This window comes from Panthera pardus, unplaced genomic scaffold (assembly GCF_024362965.1).
Source record: "Panthera pardus isolate Hobbes unplaced genomic scaffold, ASM2436296v1 HiC_scaffold_22, whole genome shotgun sequence".
NCBI lineage: Eukaryota > Metazoa > Chordata > Mammalia > Carnivora > Felidae > Panthera > Panthera pardus.
In genome coordinates, this window is record NW_026526788.1 from 84,240,927 (window position 1) to 84,262,432 (window position 21,506).

At 52.2% G+C, this 21,506-nt stretch overlaps 1 long non-coding RNA gene across 1 annotated transcript; it reads right to left on the bottom strand.

Annotated features, from left to right (window-relative positions):
- Positions 1 to 1,797: 1,797 nt before the first annotated feature.
- LOC109252258 (uncharacterized) lies at positions 1,798 to 7,751 on the bottom strand. Its single transcript, XR_002073909.2, has 3 exons — positions 5,128 to 7,751; positions 4,868 to 5,054; positions 1,798 to 4,044 (listed from the first exon to the last, which is right to left on the bottom strand). It is a non-coding gene; the product is annotated as an uncharacterized LOC109252258 (long non-coding RNA).
- Between the last annotated feature and the right edge of the window lie 13,755 nt (positions 7,752 to 21,506).

A 21,506-nucleotide genomic window follows, 5' to 3' on the forward strand; every position in this document is an offset into this window, starting at 1 on the left:
GAAAAGATCATGAATAGATGCCAACACTGAGATATCGACATTTTAGAATTATCTGACAGATATTTTAAAGCAGCCATCATAAGAAGGTTTCAACAAACAATCACAAATATGCTTGAAACAAATGAAAAGACAGAAAGTATCAGGAAATAAAATAGAGGGTTTCAGCAATGAAACAGAACATATAAAGAAGAAAATGGAAATTTTAAAAATGAAAATATAACAGATATAAAAAACTTAATGGATGGGCTCTACTGAAGTGTGGAGGAATCAGTGAAAATAATCAGTGAACTTGAAGATTGAACAATAAAACTACTCAATCTAAACAGAGGAAAAAAACATTTTTAATGAACAGAGCTTCAGGGACATGTAGATTGTAACAAAAGATCTACCATTCATGTTTTTGGAGTCCCTGGAGGAAGAGAATTAGGATGTGACTGAAAAAGTACTCAGAAAAATAATGGCTGAAAATTTCCCAAATTTGGCAAAAGACATAAACTAGATTCAACAAATTTAGTGAATCTCAAACAGGATAAACTCCACTCCAAAGAAATCCACACCAAGGCTCAACACAGTCAAACCTCTTGAAAACTAAAGTATACATAAAGTATATATACTTTAAAGAGAGACAGAAGACACCTTACCTATAGGGGAAAATAATTTTAATGACAATGGATTTCTTATCAGAAACCACAGAAGCTGGGGTGCCTGAGTGGCACAGTCAGTTAAGCGTCCAACTTCGGCTTAGGTCATGATCTCATAGTTTGTGGGTTTGAGCCCCACATTGGGCTCTGTGCGGACAGTTCGGAACCTGGAGCCTGTTCTGGATTCTGTGTCTCCCTCTCTCACTGTCTCTTCCCCACTCGCACTCTCTCTCAAAAATAAATGAACATTAAAACATTTTTGTTTTAAAAAAGAAAAGAAACCACAGAAGCCAGAAGAAAGTGGCAAAAATTACTTCAAGTGCTGAAAGAAAAGAACTGTCAACCCAGAATCCTTCATTCAGTAAAAAAGTCCTTCAGGAATTAAAGGAAAATAAAGACATTCCTAGAGGAAAGACAACTAAGAGAATTTGTCACCTGCACACCTACCCCAAAAGGCTAAATGGCTAATGGCAGGCCCCTAAACAAGAAAGAAACAATAAAAAAAGAAATTTAGAAGTTACAAAGATAAACATCTAAACACAATAGTTAACTAAAAATGGAATTCTAAAATCTGTTCCAGTAACCCATAGGAAGACAGAAGTATAAACAAGAGAAATAAAAAGCAGAGGGAATAAATTGAAAACAAAACATAAAATGACAAACTCAAGCCCTAACATATTAAAAGCTACATTAAATGTAAATGCTCTAAATACACCAATAAAAAGACAGACATTATCAAAGTGGATTTAAAAACATGGCTCAATAATATGGTGTCTCTCTACAAGAAACTCATTTAGAATATAATAATGGTATAGGCAGGTTGAAAGTGAAAGGGTAGAAAAAGTTATATCATGTAAACATGAATCTTAAAAAAGCAGAATTGGTTTTATTAATGCCAGATAAAGTAGACCTCAGAGCAAAGAAAATTACCAGAGACAGAGAGGGACATTATATAGTGATAAAAGAAGACACAGCAATGCTAACTGTGTTTGCACCAAAAACAGCTACAAAAATATGTGAAGCCAAGAGTGATAGAATCGAGAGGAAAAATAGAAAATACCCTACAATTAGAGTTGGAGAGTTTCTCAACAATTGTTGGAATGCTTAGAAAACCAGCAAAAACCCAGAAGAACTCAATCACACCATCAGCCAACAATTCAATCCAATTAGGGTCTCACTAACATTTATAGAACATTCCATGCAACAATGGCATTATACACATTCTTTCCAAATATCCATGAAACATATGCCAATATAGGCCATATAATCTAGGACATAAAACATTCTCAACAAATTTAAAATAATCAAAATCAGACAGAGTGCATAGTCTGACCACAATGGAATCCAACTAGTGTCCAATAACAGAAAGATCTTCAAACACTTGGAAACTAAACGAAATAATCCCACAAGTCAAAGAAGTCTTGAGTGAAATAAAAAAAAAATGAACTGAATTAAGACAAAAAGACAACATATCAAAATTTTGGGATACAGCTAATGCAGTGCTGAGAGGAAAAGGCATAGCATTAAATGCATAGAGAATGCTTTTTCATAGGCAAAAACACGAACGTCCACCTAAGACTCATACCTTATACAAAAATTAATTCAAAATGTATCATGGACTTCGTGTGGAATGTAAAAGTACAAAATTTTTGAAAAAAAAAAACCATAGGAATTCTTAGACTTGACACAAAAGCACAATCCATAAAAGGAAACATGGGTAAACTGGGCTTAGTCAAAATATGTTGGGAAAGACAGTCTCCTGCTTGCAGTCTTCTGATCCCCACACTCGGCTGCATAGGAAGGAGCACTGGGCCTGGAACATTTCCTTATCAAGATGGAAAGGTACCACAAAGCCTGTGCTGGACTTGTCACCTCGTGTGGATATCTTTCCTTGTTTCAGATGCGATGTGCCCTCCTCTGTTCTGCTTAGGTGTGTGCGCCATACAGCACCTGGCCAAGCCCACTGCTATCTCTGTCACCTGCAGGGAGGGGACAAGGTCCACCTGATGCAGCACAAGATAGGTGCATGCAGGCCACGGCCCTGCACCAACTGCCATGAGGAGCCCGCTGGCCATGGGCATGCCGATGCCCACTATGGAAGCAGCTTTTGCCAAGTCTCGTCTCTGTGCGAGGAAAGCATTGTTTCACCCATTGCTTGTCTGTGTTGTGTTTTCCCTGGCACCTCCGATACCAGGATGCAAGGGGCAGAAATGCTCAGACTTCTGAGCAGGTGGTAGGCAACAGATGTCACTGGCTTGACAAAAAGTCAAAAATATGGAACACTTTGTTTAAGTGCCTACCTGTCGAAAAACATCGGGCAGTTTCCTGTTTGGGGCCATTTCATGAATTAAGCTGCTACAAACATTTGGGTACAGGTTTTTGTGTGAACATAAATTTTTGCTTCACAAAAGGTCCTGGGAAGAAGATGTAAAGATAAGCTACAGACTAGGAGAAAATATTTGTGAATTGAAAGGCTGACAGAGGACTAGTAACTAGGCTACATAAAGAACTCTCAAACTCAACAGTAAGAACACAAATATCTAATTAGGGGATGAACTGACGACACGAAGAAACATGTCAGCTGAGCGTTTACAGCTGGCAATTAATCACATAAAAGACAAAAACATACTTATTGATTGAAGAAGCACAGATTAAAATTGCAATGAGACCCCATTACACTCCCATTGAAATGGCTACAATGAAAAATAGTGACGCCACCAAATGCTGATGCAGACAGGGCCGCTGGATCCCTCAGGTATGGCTGGCAGGAATACAAAATGGTGCAGCCACTTTGGAAAACGGTTTGGTGGTTTCTTGAAAAACTAAACATGCAACCACTGAACAACCTGGCAGTTGCACCCCTGGGCATTATCTCAGAGAACAGAAACTTGCATTCATGCAAAAACCTGTACACAAATGTTTACGGCAGCTTTATTCATCATAACCCCAAATGGGAAACAGCCCGGATGTCCTTCAACGGGCAGGTGCTCAGACCAGCTGGAGCCCATCCACACACGGACGCTGCTTAGCAGTGGAATGGAAGGGACTGTCCATACACGCGACATCCTGGATGGACTTCCAGAACATTCTGCTAGGTGACAAAACAACAACAACAACAACACAAGTTTACACACCAGAGGATTCCGTTTGTCTCAAAATGACAAAACTATAGAAACAGGTACCACGTTCGTGGTCCCCAGGGTCAAGGTGGGGTGGAGGCGGGAGAGCACTGTGGCGGCACAGGACGGCAGGTGGGAGACTCTTGGTGGTGGGAACGCTCTGTGCCCAAGCTCCGTCGCCGGGGAGCCCCCGCCAGTGGCGCAGTGTGAGATATAGCCGTTGGGGGAGACTGTGTTACTTCTTACAGCTGCCCGTGAATCCACAACAAACTCAACCGTGGAAACTGAGTGGAAAAGTCACAAGGACAGGTAACGTTCTCTGAGCAAGCGCCGTGTGCCAGGCATCACGTTTTAGTTCCCACGGGAGGCCTGCAGGGTGGGCGTTATCCTCATCCCATTTTACAGGTAAGGAAGGTCAAACTCAACGAGAACAGCTCTCCCAGGGCCACCAGCTAGTGGTGTCCAAGCCGAGATTCAGACACAGAGCGCGAGCCTGACTCTCCCCACCATCTCCGCAGTCCCTCCCCCCTCAGCCTCCACCTGGCCTTGCCTCTGGGCCCCGTGTGGGCTGTACTCCCTCCCTGGCCCCGCTCCCGGGCCCCCCACAGAATCTCGCTGCTTTGTCCACTGCACCCGGTGATCTGCGCCTTCCTCTCACTGAGGCAGACACATTCTGCACCCCCAACCCCCCTCGGCTCTTGTACAAGACAAGACCCCCTCCCTGGAATGACTGTGGCCGCGGGCACTGCCTCGGCCTGCCCATGGGACAGATCCCGGGAGCTGGGCATTAACACTGTGGCGGGTGGTGTTGGTGGGTAGACACCCAAACTCATCAGGCACCACACTGGCCTGCACGCGCACGGGTCCTGCCCTTTCCCGGCTCGCATCCCCACCCCCTGGGATGGCCTCCCAAGCAAATGGGTGTCTCGGGGTCCGTCTGTCGGTGGGGGGGCACCCGAGATGCTCCCTAGGAGTTTCTGTGCACGCACATCATGTGCGCCAAGCAGCTCCCGGGTCTGCAAGTGTCCCCATATGAGTGCCCTGGGGCAGCCGCAGCAAATGACCACGGTCTGGGTGACTGAAAACAACACGAATGTAGTTTCTCACAATCTGGAGGCCAGAATCCAAAATCGGCGTCACTGGGCTGAGGTCACGGTGTCCGCGAGGCCGCCCCTCTGGAAGCCGCGGGAAATGACCTGCCCCTTGCGTCTTCCAGCTCCCGGGGGCTGCTGGCTCCTTCCGCTCCCATCTCTGCCTGTCTTCTGTCTGAATCGAGGGTCGCTCAGCCTCTCTCCTGTAAAGACACACGACTGCATTTAAGATCCATCTGGACGGTCCAGATACTCTCCTCACTTCCAGATCCTTACCTCAGCCACACGTGCACATTCTTCCCGCCAGGGTAAGATGGCGGGTTGTTGGGATTGGGGCCCGGCCTCCCTGGGGCAGCGGTCGCTCGGGCTCCCCGACGTCTTCCCGACCTCTGTCCCGTCTAAGTCCCATCCTCGACCTTGCGCATTTTAACCGCGGCGACTCCCCCATTCTGCCATACAGGCCAGAAATCAGGGCACCTTCCCCGCTGCCACCGCCTTCACACTGGGCTGGCCCCCAGGCCCGTCTGCTTTGGCCCAGAGGCCCTGGCACACCTGTGGGCAGTGAGGTCAGTCAGGGTCATGCTTTGCCTTCCGTTCGCTGACCAAGAACTGCCCAGGGCAACGAGGAGTCAGGAGCTCCCCCGGGGTTCTTGCTGGAGCCCCTTCGCTGCACGGTCCCTTCTCTCTGGCTCCTCTCCTGCCTGCGTCCAAAGCCACCTCCAAAGTGCTCTCTCTTGTCCTCCAGTGTTCCCTGACACTCGACGCCTGGCTGGGGACGGCTCCAGATCCCCGACCCATTCTGGACCGACCAAAGGTCTTTTGCCCTGGATGACGCTTGTCCGAGGGGACACGTCCCGCGATAGGGGCACGTGCCTGTCCGCAGCCTAAGATGCTGCGTGGCATACAATAGACACCTCAGAGTACCCACGGGCTTTGTCACCGAAGGTTCTGTGGGCATTCTGATAACTGACGTATCTTAATATTTTAATGTTTACCCAATCTTGTGACACGGAAGTGCCGTGCTCCCTATCGCTGAGCGCACAGACTCTGCCTGCTTTTCCGCGCTGCCCACGAGCCTCGAGGGGCGCTTTGCTCGCGGATCGCTGAGCACCCGCCTCTGCCTGTTTCCTCGGCCGAGGATTCTGGGAAGGCAATGACTGGCCCGGGGGACTTTGGGTTCACGTCAGCAGCAGCTCGTGCACTTTCCCAGACTGGGAAGAGCTGGCCTGGCCGTCCGGCCTAAGCCTCTGGCCCCAGCGCCCTCGCCCGTCCTTCCTCTGGCCCAGGAGCAGGTCCCTCCCGGCAGGAGGGATCAGGGCTCCCAGGGTCTCGGCCCTGCTCCGCCCGAGCAGTGCCCTGCGGCGTGGCTTCCGAGATGTGAGTCCAGGGACCCCGCAGCTGGGCCCTGCCCCCTCACAAGCACGCACGCTACACCTCTGATGATGAGACTCAGGCTTCCCCGGGCCCCCACAGGCCTCGGCAGTGGCTGCCCCAGGCCACGGGACCCAGGCGTGGTGGCCGCTTCGGCCCTCTCTGCAGGCCGCGGCTGCCCCTCCCCCTCGTGCCCAGTGTCCTGCAACACTGAGGCCAGGTGTCTGAGGCCCCGAGGTTTGTCCCAAGCCCGTGGCTGGGATATGAGATTTTTTAAAAATATTTATTTATTTTGAGGGGGGGAGGGGCGGAGAGAGAGAATCCCAAGCAGGCCCCCCGTTGTCAGCACACAGCCCTACATGGGGCTCGATCCCACGAACTGTGAGATCACGACCCGAGCTAAAATCAAGAGTTGGACGCTTAACCGACTGGGCCACCCAGGCGCCCCGAGATTTCTTTTTTAATTGAGGTAGAATTCACGTAACATGAAGCTAAGCATTTCAACTTTGTAAAGCGAATGACTCAGCAGCATTTAGTAAAGTTAGCACATTCACAAAGCTGCACGACCACTGCCTGCATCTCGTTCCACGGCATTTTCATCAGGCCAGAGGGAGACCCTGAGCCCGCTAAGCATCCGCCCCCGTTCTCCCGTCACAGGGACGAAGCAAGGCCACTAGCCTGGGGTGGCGGTCCTTCCCCCGGCGGCTCGCACAACCCAGCCAAAGCCCCAGCCGGAGCCACGCGCTTGAGCCCAAGAAGACGCAGCTTGAAAACAGCCACCCGGGCTTTCGCGGAGAAGACAGCTGCTTCAGCCACGGTCAAACCACCGCCTTGCTTTCTTCCCCGCTTCTCTACAGAACCCGCCCCGGCTCCTGTCGGGGGCGCGGGGGGCTCTCGACCGCTTTAGCTCGGTGCTGCCACATTCAAACTGATGCCGGCTCTTGAAAAGTCGCAAGGTGCCTCGGTGAACCTTTCACGCCCCCTCCCATCGGCTCCTCCTAAAGGCCGGTCTGCTTTCCACCCCCACGGATTTACCTGTCCTGGGCGCTTTGAGTAAATGGGATCCTTCGCTACGCGCCTTTGGCGTCTGGCTCCTGTCCTTAGCATCACGCTCTCACACTGTGGCATGGACCCACGCTTCATCGCTTCGATGGCTGAGTTCCACTCCAGGGTGTGGGCTGTGGCCCCGACCCGTGAGGGCCCCGCTCTGGTCTTGGGAGACTCCACTCAGTGCAGGCCCTGAGGCTGCTGAGAAGGCGCTAACTCCCAGAGGCCTCGGTCCTGGCGAAGAGGCAAGACGAACCGATTTCATCCGGAACAAACGGCCGTCGGCTCCATCCACGAGCACGTGCCCACGAGGACACTTCCCCCGGCCTGTGGAGGAGTGAAGTTCACGGCCATGGTCACAGAGACCACAAGCCCAAGGGTTTTTCCCTAGCCTGGGGCTGGCTCCCCTCCTGCCATGGACAGGCACCGCCTTCCCCTGGGTACAGCTGGGGAGAGGACTGGTTTTCCTGCCAGGAGGTGGTGGCCACACGTCCGGGCTGGGACCCCCTCCCCCACCCCCCACCTCCCCAGGGCGTCAGCCTGTCCGGCAGCCCCACACCCGGCCGGGAGGTACAGGAAGGAGGCCAGCTGTGCACGCTGTCCTGCCCGGCGTGCTGGGCACTGTGAGGACCTGGCTCAGACTCTCGGGCCAGGGCCAGATCCTGAGGCTGGGCTGGCCTCCAGGCACCTGTGGTGGGCAGCACCGAGCCAGTCGGCTCAGCTGCCCGCAGAGACGGGGCCGGGGCACAGCCCTCCACCCAAGTGTGTGGGAATTTCCCATCTGCCCTTCGGCCAGGCTGGGCCTGCACCACAAGGCAAGGCGTCCCGTCCACACCCAGATCCCCAGGGGTGACCGGATCCTGTGACCCCCACCCCCCACCCCCATGCAGACGTGATCCTGACCTCACGGCCGTACTGGTGATATCATGGGCTTGACTTCATGGTCTGAGCGCCTCCTTCGTAACAGGCTTTGTGAATCGATCGTGGCTGGCTGGCACGTCTTTAGAACTAGGGTGCCAGACTACTGACTCTCATTCTGTGGGCGGCTGTGCTGGGGTGCTGGGGACAGGTGAGGGGTGGGGTGAAAGGAGGGGCTCCCTACACAGAAGAGCTCCACATAGATAAAAAAAAAATAGTTTCCTTGAACCTTACAACTCTCCTTTTACCACAAATACTATGTCCTTCTCACCTCTCCCAGCATCTGACAGCCTATCAGCCACTCACATCTTAGCATGAATTTGTTGACCTTACACAAGTCCTCTGACAGCATGGCAGTCACAGCAGCCTGCATTCGTGTTTCAGGTACACCCAACCCTATTGGTCCTATGAGATCCTGATTCCTCCACCCAAAAAGAAGACTCAGACTCAGTACTAGTCTTGTGGAATTCTAGGATATCAAGGATTAAGGAGCGATTGCCAGAGCACTTAGAGAAGGAAAAGACAAGTTAACCACAGAGCAATGAGGATACAGCTGGCAGCAAGGTCATCAGGCACAATGGAGCTGAGCTTTAGGGTCATGAGGAGAGTGTTTATTATATTTTATTTTTTTGGAAACAGTGCACACACATGCATGTGCCTGCATGACCGAGGGAGGGGCAAAGGTAGAGGAAGAGAGACTCTTAAGCAGGCTCCACACACAGGGCGGGGCTCCATCTGACGAGTGTGAGATCATGACGTGAGCCAAAGTCAGACACTTAACTGACTGAGCCACCCAGGCACCCCAAAGAACTCTTTCAATTTTTGTTTGTTTGTTTGTTATTGTTTTTTAAGTAAGCTCTACACGCAAGATGGGGCTTGGACTCATGACCCTGAGGTCTAGAGTTACGTGCTCTACCAACTGAGCCAGCCAGGCACCCCTGTGAGGAGAGTATTTTGAATTCAGAATCTATGCCCAGAAAAACCAGCAATTATATTTGGGGCTAAATTTCCAGGTATGCAACTTTGGGGAAGATTTACTTCTTGCATCACCTTTTGTGCTCTTTCTGAGAAAAATTTGCTTGAGGATGTACTCCAATACAGTCACCAATAACCTGAAAAGAACTTCAAGCAAAAGAAAGAGTTGGGGGTCCAAAAATCAGTTGCATTAACCCAAGAGTGCAGTATGAAAATAAATTCTAGTCTGAGAGCTTGGAAAGCAGCTGGTACAAATTAGACACTCAGAATAGTGCAATGAAGAAGCTGGATGATCTTCCTGATGTGGTGAGGAACGCATACTTGTTCCATCAATATGAAAACATAAAGGCAATTAGCAATCCCAGGATAAACAAAGAGTTATAGAAGAGTGTGATGGGTACAGATAAAATATCATGACATGATTTGAGCAACTGATAGAATGTAAAAAGTACATATGCATTTTAACATCGGCTCCTGGATCATCACCCCTGCCAGCAGCTATACGTAGTGGTATAAAATTTCATTTCCTTCCTCAGTACAGAAAGGAATAATATTTATGAAACCATACTATATGTTTACTAGCCTTAGAATTATAGACTAAACATACTGGCATTTATAGAGGAGATATAGTTACAGATTTGGAACAGAGAATAAACGTTATAAGTTCTTCCCTGGCCATTTATTGAATGGCAACTCCTCACCTCCCTCCCTTTTATTCCCATAGCTCTTACCACTTGATACAGTGTAGATATTACTTATTGCCTTTGTTCGTGGTCTGTCTCCCCAGTGGAAAGCGAGTTCTGTAAGTCTAGGGATTCCATCAGCATTGTCTGCTGCCTACAACAGTGCCTGCCGTTTAGCAGGTACAACCTTTTGTGGAGAAACCTGTGAACAATCTAAGTGTAAAAGAATCATTGATGCGGGTTGGTGTGGAGAGAATGACACGGAGTAGAGGAGCCCTCACCTCTTCACCTGACGTAGAAGGGAGTGCTGAGATCGCGTTCAGGGCTGCTCACAGAAATAGAGACCTGTGCACATGATTCTCAGCCATTGATGAAAAAACGGGAGAGCGAAAAATAATGTAACAAGATTAAGGGGAGAATGTAGAAAGTGGAAATGACTTAAACATTTGGATCATACTGAAAAGTCAAATAGACATTGTTTAAAATTGACAAATGCAGAAACAGAAGTAGAAGCATTTTATCTAGAATTACGGCGGTAACAACAAGAGCTGAAAACATAAACTGTTAATATGGTTCTCTCCGGAGAGCGGTAATGGTGTGGGAGACTTTTCTTTTTTATTTAATATCAGTCCACACTGCTTTAATATTTTTACTTTTTGTCTATTACTTTTATAATTTAAAAAAATGTGGGGAAAAAAGCCATGTACACAGACTTCAATGTCCTTGTTTCCTGTAAAAATGTCTTCACTTATTTATGATTTAGTCTTATGCCGCTAGACTTTATAGAGGGTCAATATAAAAAATGTCTATCTGAAGAGTGTATCTATATTGTTTGAAAACTGCAATAAAAGACATTCATGTCCATTATGTCACCTAATGTCCCCTATACAAGGATTCATGCCAGAAACTTCTCCTGGAATTTCACACCTGAAGAAAGTTTGTCTCAACCAGGGAAAAATATCTACAACGGACATGAAGGACAAAGGGGTTGACATTCTTTGTAGAGAGAAACTTTCTCAAATTAATAAAAAAAAAGTCCTAAATACCTCAATAGGGGAAAATGGATAAAGAATACAAAGCATTTTACCAAAGAAATTTAAAAAATAGTCAGATAAAACGGTGAATTAATATTTTTACTTCTCAGCCTTGCAAAATTGAAGAAGAAGAAAGAAAAGCAGTGGAGGAGAATCAGGAGGAGGGGGGAAGGGGAGCAGGAGGGGGAGGGGAAGGAGGGGGAGGGGAAGGAGGGGGAGGGGAAGGGGGAGGGGGAGGGGAAGGGGGAGGGGGAGAAGGAGGGGAGAGGAAAAGAAGAGGAAGGAGAAGGGGGAGGGGCCCAGGAGGGGGGTGGGGAAAGGAGGGGGAGGAGAGCAGCTAATAATGAGGTGGGGGACCGTCGGTGGGGAGCCTGACCCCCTGGGCTCTGTAATATGATCAAAAGTCCAGCAGTGTCATTTCTGGAATTGAGGCTAAGGGCACAATTGGGTAAATGTGCAAATCTGTATTTCAAACCAGTGACTGGTCTCATCATGAAAAGAGAAAACAGAGACACCAGGACGAGCGCAGGGCAGAGATGGGAGACAGGGCAGCTGTAAGCCCAGGAATGCGAGGGACCACCAGCACCGCCAGGAGCTAGGTGAGAGGCCACACGGGATGTCCACACCCAGGGCCTTCAGAGGGAGGCTGGCCCTGCCACCCGGAGCTGTGAAACGGCCCATCTCTGGTTACCACCAGTCACGCAGCCCTGGGAAACAAACGCTCGGAGGCTGAGACAGGCCGACGGTTCCGGGCTGGGCAAGGGCATCCAGGCACCAGCCCGGTGGGCCATCTCTGGTCCACAGCAGGTGCCACCAGTGTCCCTGTGTCTGGGCCGGCAGGCAAGGGAGAGGAAGTCCCTTCTTGCTGCTTTTTCCATGAGGAGCCTGCTCAGCGGTGGCAGCGTCACGGCGGTGCTGACTGGGCGGCCGGGCCCCGGCCACCCCGACTGCAAGGGGCCCGCGCGAGGCAGCCCCTGCTGGGCCGCGGTGTCCCGGCGGGAACTCCGGGGCTGGTGTGGCAGGGGGATCCAGGGGTGGGGCAGCCTGATGGCTCCCCTCCCCCAGCCAGGCAACTGGGGCCTGGGAGGTCACAGTGAAGGACCACCTGGTAAGGGGGGCTCGGGTCCTCGGAGGAAGGAGGGCCTCCCAAGTCAGCGGTGCCAGTGAGACCAGACTCGGCCCGGCAAACACCGCTTCTTCGGAGTGTGTGTGGAAGCGCTCTGCCTCCCATGTCTCTTTTCTCCTTTTCTTGTACTAATAGGTCATATGCGAACTTTACACCACATTTAGAAAGCGATGCCGCTCCTCCCAGCTCTGGCAAGAAAGGCAAAAGAAGAGACAGTCTAGCTGTGTCTAACCAGAAGGCACACGGATGCGGGTCCTGGGAGGTCAAAGCTTCCGGGGTCGGGTGTGAGCACGGCCCTTTGACCTTTGACATGGCCGTGGTGAGGGTAACTGGCACATTTCACTTCCTGGAAAACACCTTAAGGGCCAAGTTCTAGGGTCGTGTGAGTTCAAGCCCCACGTTGGGCTCCATGCTGGGCATGGAGCCTACTTAAAAAATAAAATGAAGTGTTGGTACAGATAAAGAGATGTGGGTTGTTGCACGTACCTGATGCGTCGACAAAGTGTGGTCTACCCGTACGTGGGTATATCATACAGCCATAGGAAGGAACGACGCCCACACTCTAGAGCTTGGGTGCCAACCTCGCAAACACGAGGCTCAGTGAAAGAAGTCAGGCACAGAGGCCACGTTATTGTATGGCTCCTTTTATGTGAAATGTCCAGAGCTGGGAAATCTAGAGACAGAAAGCAGACAAAAAATAGTTCACGTAGGGCGGAGGCAGGATGCTGGGGGGGCCATGGTTCTCTCTGAGCTGACGGAATGTTCCAAGACCGACGGAGGGGACGGTGGCCTGTGTCCGTGAACAGACTACAAACCACTGAATCGTAGGCCTTTAATGGGTGAACTGTATCTCAATAAAACCGGCTACAGAGAGAAGTGTGTGTATTTGTGCTGACATGCACGGGACCCGCAAACGGCCTTTGCTCCGGGGAGTAGGAGAAAAGGAAGAGCAGGAAAATGGCACTTTGAACCTTAAACTCTGTTTTATTTCTGAATTGCGTGAAGTTTTGCAATAAGCAATCACGTTTGGTACCTGGGAACCCAGTAAGGAGGAGGAGGCGCGGGGGGAGGGGAAAGGAAGGGGCACGTGGCCCACCTCTGCCAGCCCAGAGTTCTCCAGACGCACAGTCTTCCTGCCGCTTCAGAACAGCTCTGCTGGCGTAACCTCCACGCCTGCCTGCCTGGCCGGAGGAGGGCAGCGCGAAGAACCACAGCAACCCCGCTCGTGGGCAGCTGGAAAACTCACACACGTCCCCGAGTGAACGTGGAAACCTAGCGTCTCTGCAGCTGTTTATGGCAACACGGAATCGGGCCCCGTATCGATGCTGTCACTATTGACAGGGTCCGGTTATAAACCTTGTCCCGGAGAGGATAATTAAAAGATGGATTAGACAGAGAGCACCATCTCCTTTTCTTGCGGCAGGGAACCCGGAGGCGGCCCGGCAGCTCGCCGACTGGTCACGAGAACCACGACTTATGGGTCTCGGCTAGTGTCTTAGGGAAGATGAACACAGATGGAGGGAAAATTAAGAGCACGTCACATGTATTCTCAGTCGTTGGCTTGTGACAAAACAGGCTTTCAGTTCCAAAGCCGGCCTGGGTCTCAATGGGTGTCGGGTCCTTAGAAGTGGAACCTTGAGGAAGCGTGGCAGGTGCCGGCCGGACGGGCACCGTGGAGTAAGAGCAGGAGACCCTCTCCGTGGGCAGGGCGGGTCTGGCTTTGGAATCGGAACGTGATCCCCGCTGCCACAGGCCGGTCAGGACCGCACAGACGCGTGCGCCACAGCCCTGGGATCCGGGTTCCAGAGCAATCTGTTCTTGCTTTGATGTTTTGCAAGAAGACACCTGTCTGGCATATTCAGCCCTAAAATCCGGCCCAAAGCAGGGGCCGGGCAGGAGATGCATGTTCTGCAAAGCCTCACGGGAGGACTTGCAGGCTGTCCGCGGGGACCTGGAGGGCAGCGGCAGGCCTGGGAAGGCTGAGCCATGCTCCCACCTGTGACTTTCTCTCTCGGGAAGTGGCTGCTCCTCCCGAGACTCACTGTCCAGTGCTCGTGATGATCTGACCCGCGGCGGGCTCCCCAGACTATGGGGACCATTGCGCCGCTCCAATGCAGTGTCTTGTCATTGGCCATTTTATGTGTCTCTCCCCTCAACTGGCCAAGGGGGCCAGGGCATAGAATGCACAATTCCCAGCACACAGGAGGCATTTTGAACAGGGCTCGTTTCGTTGCAAAAAAAAAAAAAAAAAAAGGATAAATCTACTCGAACTCAAGCACAAGAGCTGTGGTGGTTATTGCACTGCTCCCGGGGGTGGTCTGGCTGCAAGACACAGATCCTGGTGTGCCACTTACTGGCAGGGTGTCTGGAGCTCACAGAATTGATGGGCACAGTGGGCACCAAGGATGCTCCATACATCTTAGGACAGGAGGCAGATAATTGTCCGGCTGGCCAGATTCTGAGGGCTCTCCCATCGTGCAGGGCCCAGCCCCGAGACCCAGGAGTTGAGGGAGATCAGTGGCTTGGGGGACAGAGACTGGCCCAAACCAGACCTCCTCCTGGCCCAGGGGCAGCCTGGGGGAGATGGCTTTGCTGGTGTGCACAGACGTGGGAAGGTGGTGACTGAGTCCTGGGGCGGCTTTGCTGGGGGCACCGTCTAGTGCGCGGGTCACTGACCTGGGAGGACAGAAAGTATGGTGGCCGAGAACCCCAGGCAGGTGGCACTGAGAGGTTGAGCGGGCAGTGGTACACCTTTCTGGCATGACCAGCACAGCCCAGCGGGTCCCGGGGACAGGAATGGGGTCCCTGCCTCCCAGTGCAACATCGAGGCTCAGAGTCAAGTGTGTAGCGAGGAGAGACGTCCCCACGATTCCACACCCAGATTTGGAGGCTCGGCCTTGTGCAGGCTGAACGATGACGACCACGGTGGCTGAGCAGGAGCCAGGTGACGCTGCGTCTGATCCCCACCTCACTGTGAGAGGTGATGGAGCCGGGGGGGAACGGTCGCCCCTAAAAGTATGTCCACAACCTAGTCTCCAGATCCTCAAATGTCAGAGGAGAGGGATCTCCCTCTCCCTCTCCCTCTCCCTCTTCCTCTCCCTCTCCCTCTCCCTCTCCCTTCCTCTCGAGAGAGCAAACATAGCAAACAAACGACTATGACCTTTACAGCAAAAGGTGCCATGAAGTCAAGGTTCTTGAGACGGGTCTGTCCTGGATTGTCCAGGTGAGCTCTCAACGCCATCATGCGTCCCCCCAGAGGGACACAGAGGGACACGTGATACAGAGGCACGGAGGCCACGTGAAGAAGGAGGCGGCGACCGCACTGATGTGGCCACAAGCCAAGGAAGCACCAAGGACTGCCTGCCGCCTCCAGAAGCTCCAAGAGGCAGGACGGACCCTCCTCTGGAGACTTCACAAGGAACACGGCCCTGGGACACCTGACGTCAAACTTCCGGCCTCCGGGACTGGGAGAGAATAAATCTCTGTGGATTTAAAATACGTTTAGGGGCACCTGGCAGGCTCAGTCTGTTAAGCATCAGGCTCTTGATTTCGGCTCAGGTCATGATCTCATGGTTGGTAGGTTTGAGACCCACGTCAGGCTCTGCACTGACAGTGTGGAGCCTGCTTCGGATTCTCTCTCTCTCTCTCTCTCTCTCTGCCCTCCTGTACTCTCTGTCTCTCTGTCTCTCTCTCTCTCTCAAAATAAAGAAACTCAAAAAATAAAAAACAAACACTGAACTCTTTAAAAATAAATAAATAAAATACACCTAAATGAAATAAGTTTCTAGTGACTCATTCTAGCAGCCACGGGAAGCGGCACAGGTGGGGTTGACCATGACCATCGGGGGAGGCAGACTTCGGCCCAGGGACGCCGAGCACGGCCGCAGAGCTCAGCGCCAGCAGAACTTCCTGAGCCTTTCTGGCTCAGGGGTCCCTGCCAGTCGCCACTTCTGCTTCTGCTCCCACCTGCCCTCGTGGGCCTCCCTGAGCTCTGCGGACCCCGTGCAGCTGGCGGAGGTCAGAGTGGGAGGGGGTCGGGAGGCGCCCCCTTGGAGTTAAGCAGCCCAAAGTACAACAAAAGTTTTCCTGGCTCTTTGGTGGCGAGACAATTTTTTTGTCTTCTTGAGATTTCATTTGGCTCGAGACACGGGCTTTGAAGCGCGCCCCCCCCACCCCCACCATTTGAGGACTGACCTCAGTCAAGTTTATGACCTGAAAAGGGAGCACAGTGTGTCCGCGGGTGAGTCCAGGCAGCGCTGGCATTCACAGCAGGACCCGGGGCAGGGGCTGGCAAAACGGGGCTGCAGGACGGAGAGGGGGCGCTGGCCCAGGGACACTGGCCTGTCGCTGCCCCTGCAGCCGGCTGCCACAGCCGTGTGCCCTCTCCTCGCCGTGTGGGGCAGGAACCGCAGCTGTGATGATCACGTTCACCGACAGCCAGGCCCTGCCACGCGCTCCGACTCTGTCCCCACTCGAGGGGCGAAGAAAGAAAAGTGCCCGCGACGTGCACTGCCTGCTGGAAGGCGCTCTGGCCGGAACTCAGCTCAGGAGCTTGGTGCCACAAGCCCACGCTCCCAGCCACCCCGCAGCGCGGCCTTGAGAATGATTTTAACCTTATCAGAGGAAGCGCCTCCTTCCGACACTTATATTTTATGCCCGGTTCCATGTTTTTCCTATGATGTGGTGTGTCCTTAGATGTGAATGAAAGCATTGTTTCAGACATAAAAATTATAAGGCAACTTCTCCATTCTCCGTGTCCCCCTCAAGGGTGTCGATAATCGTGGCCAGCCGCCGAATCCAGGGCGAGATGCTGGGTGGGCCGGGGACCAGGGTGTGGGGACTGCTGCTGTCACTCCTGCCCTCCGGGCTCTGCCTCTGTCCCTCTGCCACCCTCGGTCACATCTCCCATACATCTCAGAGGACACGGGAAACATGGCCATTGGCACAGCCGCCCCTCCGTCTCTCACGGGTGGTAACAACCAGAGGGACACGGGGACCAAGAGAACAAGAGGCGGCTGAAGGGGCCGTGGCCCGCGTTGCATCCGAGGCTCGCAGGGGCAGATGCGGATGTGAAGCCAGGCACTGCATCGCCCCCAGGACAGGGGGTGGGGGCATCGTGGCTGACGGGAGAGGTCGGCCACCTTTGGTGAGGAGGGACCCATCTGGAACCATCTGCCCCCTTTCCACTCAGCTTCCGGAGGGGTTGCAGGTTGGAGCCGTGGCTGACGTCTACAAGATTCATCTGTGGCGTTCCTGGGCCGGTTTTGAAAAGGCGGAACAGGAGAGAATTTAGGAACCAGACAGTTTTCATAAAACAAAATAATGAATTCATCTCAAGTATGAGCTATTGATTTAGCATCACCTAAGAAGTCATCCTAACACTCTATGAAGAATATGTTTTCAGTTCTAAAATCTTCTAATGGATACGTCAATCTTAACTGATTCTTCCCTGTTAGGTCTAAATCTCTCCTTTGGGTTGTGCCACGCGGCTGTCGTGAGTGCTGATAACATGACAAATGGGGTTAGGACGTGAATTTCCATTTTCCAAATGAGACTTTGAGCTGAGGCTGCACTGGCCTGCTTCTTTCTAGATAGGTGAGTCCGAAGGTGTGGGCAGTGGCCGGTGGGGTCCTCTGTGCAGGTGGGGGCTCCACTGCAGAACCCCAAGTAGGGCTGGCCGCCCTCCCAAGTGCCACCTCGGGCCAGGAGTCGGCCTCACAACGCACCATCACGTTGGCTTTCTTTATGAGGCGGCCGGTCCTAGGATCAATGTTACTAATTTTGCAGATGAGGGATCTGAAGCCCCAAGAGATGCAATGACTTGTCCAAATGGCTCTGCGATGCTTCCTCTAAGCCCCGTGCCGTTCTGAGCGCCACCCACGAACCCTCTCAAGGTCTCTGTGGTGTCCTCCCAGCTGAGGCACGGGGGGCTGGAGAGACCTGCCCGACGCTGGGAAGCAGTAGCTTACCCCAGGTCGCCCGGGCTCCAGAAGGGCAGGCCAGCAGAGAGCCATTGGCGACCTCCTGCCGACCCCAGATTTCCACCCTGAGCCCCCATCTGCCCCCCCAGGTGGATGCTCACCTGCCAGGGCCCCTTCCCACCATGCACAGGCCCCACTGAGGCCAGCAGCCGTCACTGGGAAGGTGGGGCCCTGGCCCGCCTTGAACTCCATGGGCTCCAGTTAGGAGGCCCTGGACAGGGGTCTGGGGAGCCCCGGGGGCCAGGTCTGTGCACCCCCAAGCCGGCTCTTTATGTCTTTCATCACATGTGCCACATGTTGTGGGTTTTTTATTGGTTTTGTTGACTTGCTCTGCGAGATTTTCCCCAGGACTTTACCATAACAATGTTTTCTAGTCAGGCTGACGATGTCTCCCTTAAGAGGTATTAATATTCGAATAAATTGTTCTTAAGGTGCATCTACTTATGGAATAAGCTATAATAAGCACACCACAGTGTTCCACGGAGCACAGTAGACATCATAAAATACAGAAGGCTGTGGAGATCCATAACTTGGTGTTCACTTCCCGAAGCAGTCTGCGAGGGATGGAGGCCTTTCTAGAAGGATCTCTGCTGGGGAGGAAAACTTGCCCGAAGCTTCGCCTGAATGAGATGGAGTGTCGGCCGGGAGCAGTCTGGGCGGGCAGTTGGGATGGAGGCGGCTCTCCTTGGGGGCGTCCCTCGGGACAGCACAGGGAGCCCGGGGACACAGCCGCATCTCTGCCGAGATCTTCACTCCCCTTTGGCCCATCTGGGGATTTCACTGCCTAAACCCCAGGACCCCTGCTGGAGGAGGACTTCACTCTTTTCTTTAAGGGGAGGTGTCAAATGCATCATCATATCTAAATATTCAGTTCATTAAGTATTAAACATCTGTTCTAAATAACACTGCGAAATGCAAATGATAGCGGCTGTGTTATATCTTAATACAAAATTCATTAAGTGCATAGCCCCAAACTTTCCAACCTCATTATAAAGCTGTGTGCTCAACCTTGCTACCAAAGACACGTCACACCATCCAGGCTGCGGGCGTGCAAGAAAGCTGCCGGGGGGAGGGGGGAGAATTTACCACTGTTAACCAGGAGACACAGGAAATAAAGCTTTGCCGGTTTTGTACATCCCCCAAGAGAAACTATTTGTTCAGTTCAAAGAACTTTCAGGCCTCCTTATCAAAGTTAACCCAAACGTGTCCGTGCCTGAGATCAGAGTGGCTCCCACAGCATGGTGCAGGGCTCGGGGGACCACGGGCCCAGACCTGGGAGCTTCCTGTGAGGTCAGCACCCTGCAGGGGCAACTACCTATGTGCAGAGAGAACTTGCGGGCAGCCCGGCCCTGACTGGGGCGCTGGGGAGCCGAGCCCCAGGGTTGTTTGGGAACAAGGTAAAGAGGACACGGAGGCTGGTCGGTCCCCGAGCCATGCCTTCTGCTGCACAGATACCCAGAACCATTCCCACCAACCTCTGCTACTCATGACAAGGAGCAGCTGGGCAGGGAGGCGGGGGGAGGGGCACACAGGGCTTCTGATAGCACTTGGTGGTTGACTGGTTGGTTGGTTGGTTAACTAGTCCCTTGTATGTTCCCTCCTCCTTCTGCACAACGTCGCTTCTACCCGGTTTCTCTCTGGAAATGATCTCATCTCACTGGGGTGCCTCGGGCCCAGTGGTGTTGTTTAACCCGCACGCCGAGCGGAACTTTCTGAAACTGGCTGCTTCCCTTTGGGGTTCTCTCCACGCGCAGGGCTGCCTTCTTTGCTGTGCTGGCCCGTGTGTGCCTTGCACATGGCAGGTGCCCAGTGAATATTCTGATCTACGGAAAGAGCGAATGAACGTGAGGCGTGGCTTATAAGAGAGTGCGTGAGCAAGTCCCATCCTAGCTTCCTTCCAAGCCAAGGTCAGGATGAGGTAGAAACCGAACAGTAGAGGGGGTATGGCCTTGAAACCCACATGGCCGACCACACAGAGGGTGTCCGCCTGGTGGGGGCTCTGCACCCCCAGCTGCTGTTGTCTGCCTGTGTGGACCTCGGGTACCGTGGGCCCGGCTGACCTCAGGGGTCGGCTTAGGAATACACACGTGACTCGGCCTCCAGCCCACAGAGGCGTCCCAGATGCGGAGCCCTGAGTCCTTGCGGAAGGCTGGGATTCCTCACGGGGACGTGAAACCTGCTCGCTGCTCCTCGACGCTTCACCACAAGCCACAACGGGAAATGCATTTTGCACTGGGCCTCCACTCACATACTTCCACGTTACTTATGGCTATTCTAACACGCAACACGCACACTTCTTCACCTTCTAGCATCTCGCAACTGGGGCGCCTGGCTGGCTCAGTCAGTTAAGCGTCTGACTCTTGATTTCGGCTCAGGTCATGATCTCCCGGTTCACGAGTTTGAGCCCTGTGTCGGGCTCTGTGCTGATAATGGGGAGCCTGCTTGGGATTCTCTCACTCCCTCTCTCTCTCTCCCCCTCCTCTGCTCATTCTCTCTCACAATGAATAAATAAACTTAAAAAAGCGTAGTCTCACAATCAAAAACTCCACCTGGAGATCAAGAGCTCCCTGGGCCCTCCTCACCCTGCCAAGGCTGCCATTTTACTGGGACCACGTGGGTCGAATTTCATTTTTGTTAAAATGTCTTCATGGAGAGTTGCTCTGAAGCCACATTGAAAGGAAAGGATTTTGAGTATGCAGAAAAATACCAAAGCAGGATCGCTAATTCACATTAGGTAACAAAAACCAAATTCAATGTTAGGGGAGCAAATATCTAGCATTGATTGGGAGGGTGACCTTGAGGCCACATGTTCTTTTTTTCCAAAACAACCACCAAGCGCTTTATGAGTCTTAAGAAGGGAACTCGTGGGGCGCCTGGGTGGCTCAGTCGGTTAAGCGATTGACTTCGGCTCAGGTCATGATCTCACAGTTCTTGAGTTCGAGCCCCGCGTCGGGCTCTGTGCTGAGAGCTCAGAGCCTGGAGCCTGCTTCGGATTCTGTGTCTCCCTCCCTTTCTGCCCCTTCCCTACTCATGCTCTCTCTCTGTCTCAAAAATAAATAAAAACATTAAAAATTTTTTTTTTTTTAATAAAAGGAGGGAAGTCGCCCACAAGTAGGTGAAGCTGGGTTGTTTGGTGACTGAGACACATGTGAAAGGATGGACTAGGACGCACCTCCCAACGCAGCCAAAGGCCGGAGAAACGGCCACGTCTCTCTGGACGGATGAGAAACTCAAAGCACCAAGAAGCTGTTGTGACAGATTCTGGTGATTCAAAAGTCTGCTGTTTAACGTTATTCAGTGTGGCATAATTGGCTGTGTTCTCCTTCTTACTCATAAAAATCACAGGACGTCTTACAGAGTAAGGCGTTAAAGAACGCACGACCGAAACACGTTGTGCAAACCAATACTCATCTTTAGCGTACAATTCGCTAAACGTTTCCTATTTCATTCTACTTCATTTTTTAAAACCTCTGGCCTGGCCCACGTAACGGACCATGACCTGCAATCTGAAGACGGTGCT